Genomic DNA, 9,532 nt, shown 5'->3' on the forward strand with positions numbered 1-9,532 from the left:
CAGACTTTAAGGTATTTCCGGGCGTTTTGTATTAAACATTAAAATTCCGCATAAACTTCGACAGCTCTTGCTCTGCTGCGGAGAAAAACTGCGCGCTCTCTGGCCACGCTGAACAGCCAATAGCAGCGTTGCTGATCAATGTTTCTACTATCGATACATAGGCCTATCCCTTTTTAAACCAGCGCATGAATATTGATTTTAAACTTCGTTGGATTATTAGAGGACTGAGAACCTTCACATATGTCGTTTTTGATTGTATTATTAACAAACTACTATCACTATTAGTCTATTACCTAACTAGCCTGTTCAATACATTAACACTAGCCTATAACGTGAGCGAGGTAACAGCGTGTCCTTGGGCTTTTTGAAAATAGATATGATGCGTTAGGATAAAATTATATTTGAGGACCAACACAAGTTTTATGAGGGTGTCAATCGAATGGCAAAGACGAGATATGGACTGATATTTTGATGGCGGAACAGCGGAATCCCAATCTCCCTCATTATTAGGCCTACGCATGACGTCACATGGGAATTCACGTTGACAAGTATTCTTTCAATCGCTGTCAGTTCGCTGTCCATTACGGTGGAAACCACATTAAATATACATTTAAGTAATATAGCGCTAACAGTAACAACTCTGCACACACAATAAGTTCTTAGGTTAACCTATATTACCAACTGTATTGAGCCAAACAATGCGCTCATTAAACGTGACTGGTGATGTCTGGATAGGCACGATATTAAATAGCTGTAATAAACTATAATACTAATACTGTTGCTAACATATTTATTCTGGTCCAGGTTTATAAGCCTATTTATTAATTGATTCTTCTTCTTCTAACGTTACTCTGATATAAGGTTAGTGCTGCATATTATGACCGTTCTAAAAGCTTGGCTTTTATTTTGATAGGCCATATTTACTATTACTTCCGGGTCACGTGGCCAACCTGTCTATGTTTTAATGTAGATCTTCAAACGGAAAAATGGAAAAAGGAATTTCAAAAAACCAAAATCGGACCGTTATTTGATTTTGGTTTAGTCATTTTTCGTTTTTGGATTCAGAACCAAAAACGGGAGAACGGCTCTTTTTTACCGTTTCTTTGTTTTTGGTTTGAAACGACAAACGAAAAAAATGTGGTTTCTCGTTATTTTGTTTTGTGGTTCAAACGAAAAAAAAAATATCAAAACGTACACGGACCCTCCAGTGGTTTAACCTCAGTTACCACGCGTCAACAGAACACGCATGCCGTGGTGTTCTCGTGAACAAGAATGGGAGATTATCATTTTGTAAATATAGTAAATTATGCCCAAACAAACCACTCGCTTCATTTCATAAAATTTAGGTTAAACCACTGGAGTCACATAGATTACTTGTATGTCTTTACTAGCTTTCTGGGGCTTGAAAGTGGTAGCCTAGTTGCATAGGCTGTCAATGGAGGGACAGAAAGCTTTCAGTCAGATTTCATCAAATAAAAAAGATCTTCATTTGTGTTCCGAAGATGAACGAAAGTCTTACGGGTTTGAAACGACATGAGGGTGAGTAATGACAGAATGTTCATTTTTGGCTGAACTAGCCCCTTAATGTTAACAAAGATCATTAAATGCTGTAACAAATGTATTGCTCATCATCGTTAAAATCTTAATTTAAAAGTCCATAAGTATAGATGAAATTAAACTAGTTCCAGTAGTTATAAATGCTGTTTTCTTATATCAGTCTCTGAATCCATGAAGCTAATGTTGCAAGTGAGGTGAGATGGCATCTTTTTGGTTGCATCCACTCAGTATTGTCTACAGGTCAAGTTTCTTAATATAAACTTAGCAAAAAAGAAACACCGTCTCTCTTTCAACTGCTTTTATTTCCAGCGAATATCTTAAAGTGCAAATATCTGAATGAACATAAAAAGATGAACTACTGCTACAAACTGAACAAGTTATACAGACATTTGATGAACATAAATGAAATAATGAGCCTCTAAACAAAGTGGTTGTCAATATCAAAGTGTGGAAAACATTGTTTAAACCCTTTCCAATAAAGATCTGTATAAAGATTATATGGATTTTAGTACTAAATTATCTCTAAAATTCAGTATCCTGAAAGAAGGAACCTTTTTTGCTGAGATTGTATAAGATGTGTTTCTCTACAAAGAGTTGCAAAGCGCAACAAAAATAGCGTAAAACTTTAAGATGCTCTGTTTGAGCTGAGTTGTATATGGAATATGAATAAACATATTAAAAACAACATTAATACAGTGCTGCCTTGATAAAAAAAAAGAGTCAACTTCCACATGCTAGTGTAATTGGTTAGTGTAATTCTTGAAATCTTGTTATCCACCATAACAATTTAAAACTGTTATCAGCACTTTTGTTGTCATGTTTACATCTGTCTGATGTCTAACTCTAGTTCTGACTTTCTGAAGTCTTCAGATTGTGCGTGAGAAAACTGCTCTGAGAAACTGCATAGAAAATGAGTTTTACTGTGTGGCTAAATGACAGTTTTGTATCAGTCTTATATATGTTTGACTAAGGAAATAACAGCCCAGAATGAATAGATCTATATAAAGAGATCTTTGTCTTCATATGAATCTCTAAAAGTCGGAGCTCAGAAGCATTATTATGAAACAAGTGAGATATAACTGAGTTACAGACTGTCATTTTCAGCCCTCAAGGTGAAAGTGTTTACATTTCATATATCAGCTATGAATTTGTTTAAGCATTGATACCTGACTGAGAAATAAGGAATATTTTTTTTCCATCAGCAGGTTTTTCTCCCCCTTTGTGAAAAACAAAATAGCAGCTTTGCATGGCCTGATTTTATTATTCAGCAATTACATAATGTTATAACCACACAATTAACATGTTCGGCTGTGAACTAAAAAAGCTATATTTGCATTTCAATTTGCTCTCATCTTGTGGATTGCACTTTAATACCAAAGCTCATTTGTTTATTGGTATCTGTGTGTTTACATTCGGTCTCAAACAGAGAAGCCCCACTGTGCTAATGAGTGAGTTCACAGTATGCTGCAAAATACCTCCCTCGTACACGGTAACACATTTTGCAACAGAGAGATCAGAGAGCAGGAGCAGAGAAGTGTGTTTATCCCAAGCGTTTAACTTGAAGCACTCAGTAATCCCCTCTAAAGGCAGATGAGTTACCTCCTGACCTGCCCGTACATGCGGAGAGTCAATGAGGGTACAAAGGGACATTTACCATCCCAAACATTCAGTGGGAATGTCGTGGTTTGGAAACATCATGCATCTCTTTTATTGAAAGATTTCTCAAACATTGTAAAGCGAATATTTTTCATAATAATCCCTACTCAAAAATGTTCCATCTTCATTGTCTCTCCACAATCCCATGTTGACATTTTGCCTACATGATTGTTTCTCAATCCCACTCTTGATCCACAACATGACGGCTAACAGTAATGGTGATGGATAAAATGGCTATTTGGGTTACAATGAAGTACACAAAGTCACTTTCATTCCTGATCTGTTGTAGGAGTATGACAGTGAAATCCCTATGTTTTTAGATTTTTAGCAAGCTGGAGACAAATTGTTCCATTCATATTCCAAATAAAACGCTTGCTTCAAAAGATTTTTTCTTCTTTGCCGTTAAAGGGATAGTTCACCCAAAACTGAAAATTATCTCATCATTTACTCACCCTTATGCCATCCCTGATGTACATGACTTTCTTTCTTCAGATAAACACAAATTAAGATTTTAAAGAAAATAATCAATCCGAGTCCATATAATGCAAGTGAATGGCTGCCTCTCGTTTGACGCTTGAAAAACAAACACAGCGATCGTGGCGGCAATCCACACGACCCCAGTGGATGAATCAATGTCTTCTGAATTGAAATGATAGGTGCGTGAGAGAAAAATACTAATATTTTAAACTCTTTTAACTATAAACAATCACTTCCGGCCAACTATCCTAGGTGTGTTCACAAGTTTAGCTTGACAAAAATGTAAGTGCGTTGTAAAGTCCGCATGAGAAGTAATTCGGAAGCACAGAGGACCGAGCAAGCTTCACAACGCACTTACGACAGTAGACCGGAAGCAATGGTTTATAGTTTAAATAGTACTTTTCTTACACACACCTATCATTTCGCTTCAGAAGACGGTTCATCCACGGGGGTCGTATGGATTAACGTTATGATCACCAACACCAATTTACCATGTGTGTTTTTTTTATGCGTCAACCGAGCAGCACCCATTAAATGGCATTATATGGACCCACAAAGATGGATTACTTTCCTAATTTTTTTATTTGTGTTTATCTGAAGAAAGAGTCATATAAGGATAGCATGAGGGTAAACGATAAGAGAATTAAAATTTCTGGGTGAACTGTCCCTTTAAATGTCACAAGGTCAGTCCCTGTTGTATCTAATTCCTTGGATTTGAAATAAGAGTTCAGATCTATTTACATATTCTGAGGTCTTTCAGTCTTCGTGCTGTCTGCTGGGTTCTGACAAAGGCCATGTGATGAACCGCATTAGATAAAAGTTGTCTTCAATGGCAGCAGGTGAAGGGCTGCAAACCTCTTACAGCCCACATCAAGGCCTAATAGGATATTGACTCACATTAAAGGGCTGAAGAGCGTGTTGGAAAATGCCACGACATTCTTTATCCCTTCATCTGAATGATGGTGTTATTTGATATGTGCAGGTGTTTGTTACACTTATAAAGATTAAAACTTTAATGATACATGCTGGTCTTGTGCAAAGCATCAGCTAGCGTGAACAGAATTCTTGCAATGGATTCAAATCGAATTCTGAAACGTTCTCTAACGTTGCTTAAACTTTTCTCTATCCACACATTATTGACTGTACAGATGGATATGATTACAGGGTTGTCACTGTCCGTGTGTGTTTGGGTCTCTAAAGGAATGCCCTCACCAGCACCAGTCCCCCAGAGTCTCTGGTAAATTGAAGAGTAACCTCACGGTCTGATCTCACAGGGGAATGCTGCTGTGTGAGCTGATGAGCGGTTGGTTGGTCTGATTAAAGGATCCCGCCGCTCTGATGTTTCTCTCGTGTCAGGTAGACAACTATCAGTCTGGACACAGACATAAACACGCTGACCTTATTTCAGCTATTGTGTCATGCATTCAGCAAGACATTTGAGACAAGACAAGTGTGAGAAAACACCAGTGTATGTGGATGTGCTTTGTGCGAGACTGAAACTAACTTGAATAACTGCGTTTTTATTGGGTTTAAAAGCTAATTCGGTTTTGAATGTCTTTCAAACATTTTCTTGGATGAGGGGTGAGAACAGTGAGGCAATTACAGATTCGAACAAATGCTTTAGTGGGAATTTCTTGTGAACGAATGAGCTTAAAGTATAGGCATACACGTTTCATAATTTTTTTAATTATTTAATGGTGCAGTCGGTAAAAGTATCACTGGCTCTTATTTGCTGCATATATGTATAAAAAAAGCAGAGACAGGTCTGTGACAAAAAAATATATATAATAACATTACATATTAATAATGATTTTATAAAGACATTACACTAAAGTTCACTCCCTTTTGCTGTCGGTATAAGATGCTTGAATTTTATTGAATTTCTTTCGAAAGAAGTCTTATGCTCAGCAAGGCACAACAGAGTAAAAACAATAATTTTAAAAATATTATTCAAATTTAAAATAACATTTTTCTTTTTTAATATTTAAAGTGACATGAATACCCTTTTGCAAATGTATATAGTAGGGAAGTATGCGATTTCAGATGCAGCCATAGATATGCAGAATCCTTCCATTGTTGACCCGCTACAGTCACACGATTAGCCGCTGCTGTAAACAGAAGAGCGATTGGCCACTATTGTAGTCAAACGAACGCGTGAACAAAATCCCCCACTCTTCGAAATGCACGAATCATCTTAGTGACTGATTTTGCTTTCAAAATAAGTTGAGCAGTTTGTATTTTGCCACCATTGGAGAGTAGCCTTATTAAAAGTAAAGTAGTAAGCTGAAACCCAATACTTACGTTTAAAAGTGTGATTTGGAAATTTCTCTCAAAAATAATCCTGTCATCTGTGGCGCGCAATGAATACTGGGGTAGACAAGGCAGCGAAGGATCCATCTGTTGTATCCTTAATTTCAAGGGAAATGAAGGATGCATTTGGAGGCCGCATTTGAAGGAACCTTCGAATAGGGACAGTCTTCGTTGTTCTGCGGTGACGCAATCAGCCTTCGAATGCGTCCTTTGAAGGATGCAGCCTCTGAATTGGGACCCAGCATTCATGTGCCGTGCCATGCTGTACCAGGCTCAAGTGGAAATATAACTGGAACCGTTCCTTACCATTCTTAGAACCATTCGGCCCGACGGTGGAAAAGCAGCTTTCTTCGGTGTCTATACAGACCTCATTCAGCATTATGCAACCCTTCATTATACACATGTATCATACCAGCCAATCATTTCCCCCATGCCCTTCATGTTCTGCCTAAAACACCTCAGGGCTTTGATAGAGCATCACAGAGCTGCTGGTGGTTATCTGCTACTGTTACTCTTTGGCTTCCATGCGCTGAGGGGCCCTTGAGATGTAAAGAGCCGTGGGATCAGGGAAACGGTGAGTCTGATAAAGTGTATCCTGAGTGGAGCGCATTATCTGCCCTGCTGGCTCTGACATAGAGAAGAGGAGTAGTTATCAGATGGCCTCAGTCTATGTCTCAGCCTCTAGATCAGGCAGGCTGGCTGAGCCTGGGCACTGGAGTGGCAGATAGCATCTATGGCATAACTGCAGTCCATGCTATGGGTATGTAGAGGCTTTGAAATGTCCTGACGTAGGTTGCTGTCTGAATGGATTTGGATCTTTGACTTGCGTAGAAGTAGAGAATATGGTATGATTCGACCCTGAAGTTAGCATCACCCTGGTTCCCTCAACAAAAATCCAATAGGCTTTTGGATTATTGCAGAAAATAAGCTCTGATGCTTACACTTTTTTTTTCCATCATGATAATCTTCATAAATGATCACAACTTTTATAAACTTTGAAGCCTAAATACAATCGGCAGAAGCCAAATGCTAAACGTAGGCTATAAACAAACTACAATGCGGTCGCATGACTACAACCAACCACAATCAAGCTTCCATCAACTCTTTCAGTTGTAGCCATGGTCAGATCTGCCATTTTCTTAAACTGCTGGTTTTGCATTCTTTTAATTCAGAGACTATGACAAAGTAAGGGTCCTGGGACTGTTGATTAGGTTACCGAGTCAATCACAAAGTCTCTCTGTTGTAATTTGCCACACTAAGCGGATGGTGACTGGACTTGATTGAATTACTGATAGTGATGCGCTCATGAGGTTTCTCTCTGAGTAAGTGGACAGAAAGGACCCTATCCACATGCGACTTCCCCCTGGGGTTTTTCGCTTACACACACAGAAGAGAATTGTGAGATTAGACAACTGGCCATTGTAGCAGTTGTTTAAACTCATCAAATTCGAAGCACACACGCTCACACGGGACTGGTCGCGAGTTCACCCCCGTCACCATCGGTCAATGAACTCTGAACATACATACATACGCATGAACACACACACATACATACTGGACTCGATCACAAATTAACCGCGTGACCAACGCTGGTTGAACTTCTGAACACCCATTTACACACACGGAACACTCTGAACACATGGGATCAAAAATCCCCTTTTGTAAATGTATAATGTTTTGTGGTTGTGTTTTCATGATTCCCTTGTTACCAAATCTGCATAACTGTAAGTTTATAATATGTAATCAGACTTGATATGTGTTTAATCATGAAAATCATGTATCGTAATCTTACTAACGTATAACTCTATCGTGCGCGATATCGTTGTAATCAGAATAACCAAAGAAGATTGAATCAGCAACTCAAAATTTAATATGATGCATGATTTTATTAATACCTAGTTTAAGAAGTATAGTGTTACTAAGTCTTTATCTTCTATGCACATGACCGGGAGGCTGTACCTCAGCAATCACAAGGTCTGGCGACCCGCCTCCCTGCCAAACGATTGGATCAGACACGTGAGAAAGGCGTGTCCCGCGCCCCTTCAAAATAGACCGCCACCTTCTCCTCTTTGCAGTCTTTTAGCCAGAGAGAGAAATCCCAAATTTCCTGCAAACTCCAGCCGGAGTTCTGCCTATTCTTCATCGTCGTTTTTCCTACTTTGTTTTACTCTAAGTTTTCTTTTATTTGATCTACCTCCGTTTGATAGTTGACTTCGGTCAGTGTATTCACCAACGAAACAAGCCTAAGATTTATCGTTTTTCGTACGGGCCGCAGCTGAAGCAATCGCAAACATCTGCCTCCTACCGGACGACGCTCCAGACACGCCAGCTACCGACCCGCCTCTGTAACACAGCCGCACGCAAAAGGGGACCGTTTTAAATCAAGTAACGTACGAATCTCAATTAAGTGCTGCTTAAGGTTGTTTAGATTAATGTTAGAATCCTTTGGGTCTCTGTTGAACTGTTTTTGAACTGTTCTGTCTCTCTCACTCTCTCACTCTCTCTCTCTCACACCCACTCTCTCTCTCTCTCTCTCTCTCTCTCTCTCTCTCTCTCTCTCTCTCTCTCTCTCTCTCTCTCTCTCTCTCTCACTCTCTCCCATTCTAACTGTCTCTTTTTAAATACGTCATATTGCAATCCTGTGTTAATTGTTTGTTTTGATATGCATATTATTTACTCCTGCGTGATTTTTAGTAGTCCATGTAATCCTTAGTATTGTGTTATTAAATTCCATAATCCTTTGAATCGAATCTGTCTCATGGTTCCATGCTTGAAGTCTCTGTAATATGTCAAAGGTCTGTAAAGTTGCCAAAGCTCTACCTCGGTTAACTATTTTAAACATCTGAAAGTGCCGTATACGAGCAAATACTTCCGTGTGGCCACCGGAAAATATTCACTCGGTATACAGGCAGGTAATCTTGTGATATAAGGAAGTTTTCGGCTCCGGTCCGCAGGACGAACCGGGATGCATGACAAACTAATTTGGAATCACATGTAAATTGACCCTGATAATTAATCTGACTTAACTGACCTATATATCAATAATTACTACGATCAATCGTGTTAATTATTCATATATGGTAATGTTTAGTCCATTCCCTATTTGGGATAATTTAATTTATGTATGCGATTACATATTCATTATCTAATGAATAATATTCCCCATTTGAGTTAAATAATTTCCCCAAACAAACTCATTGTTGCTACACAGTCTTTATTTAAGAAACATTTTCCTTGAAAGTTTGAGTTAGATTAGTTTGCAAGAGTGCGATCATAAACACAACAAGGCTGTGAAAGCGGACTATCGAGTAGATTACCTGTTCAGTGTGATGATGATTAATGTCATTCCCATTTAGCCACTTGCTACTAGCAACCACAAAGTAAAAGCTTTAATAATAAAATCACAAGAAGGTATTACTGATTTCGTAGAATAAAACATGAAAACATCTTGAGCTTGTTTTAAACGCAGACCTTATTTCAGGCATTTAACCAAAAGCCAGTTCAAAAAACCCATTGACATTGGAAGCGGAAG

The sequence above is a fragment of the Rhinichthys klamathensis genome, unplaced genomic scaffold (genome assembly GCF_029890125.1).
Source record: "Rhinichthys klamathensis goyatoka isolate OS25496 unplaced genomic scaffold, OSU_Roscu_1.1 h1tg000088l_1, whole genome shotgun sequence".
NCBI classification, from domain to species: Eukaryota; Metazoa; Chordata; class Actinopteri; order Cypriniformes; family Leuciscidae; genus Rhinichthys; species Rhinichthys klamathensis.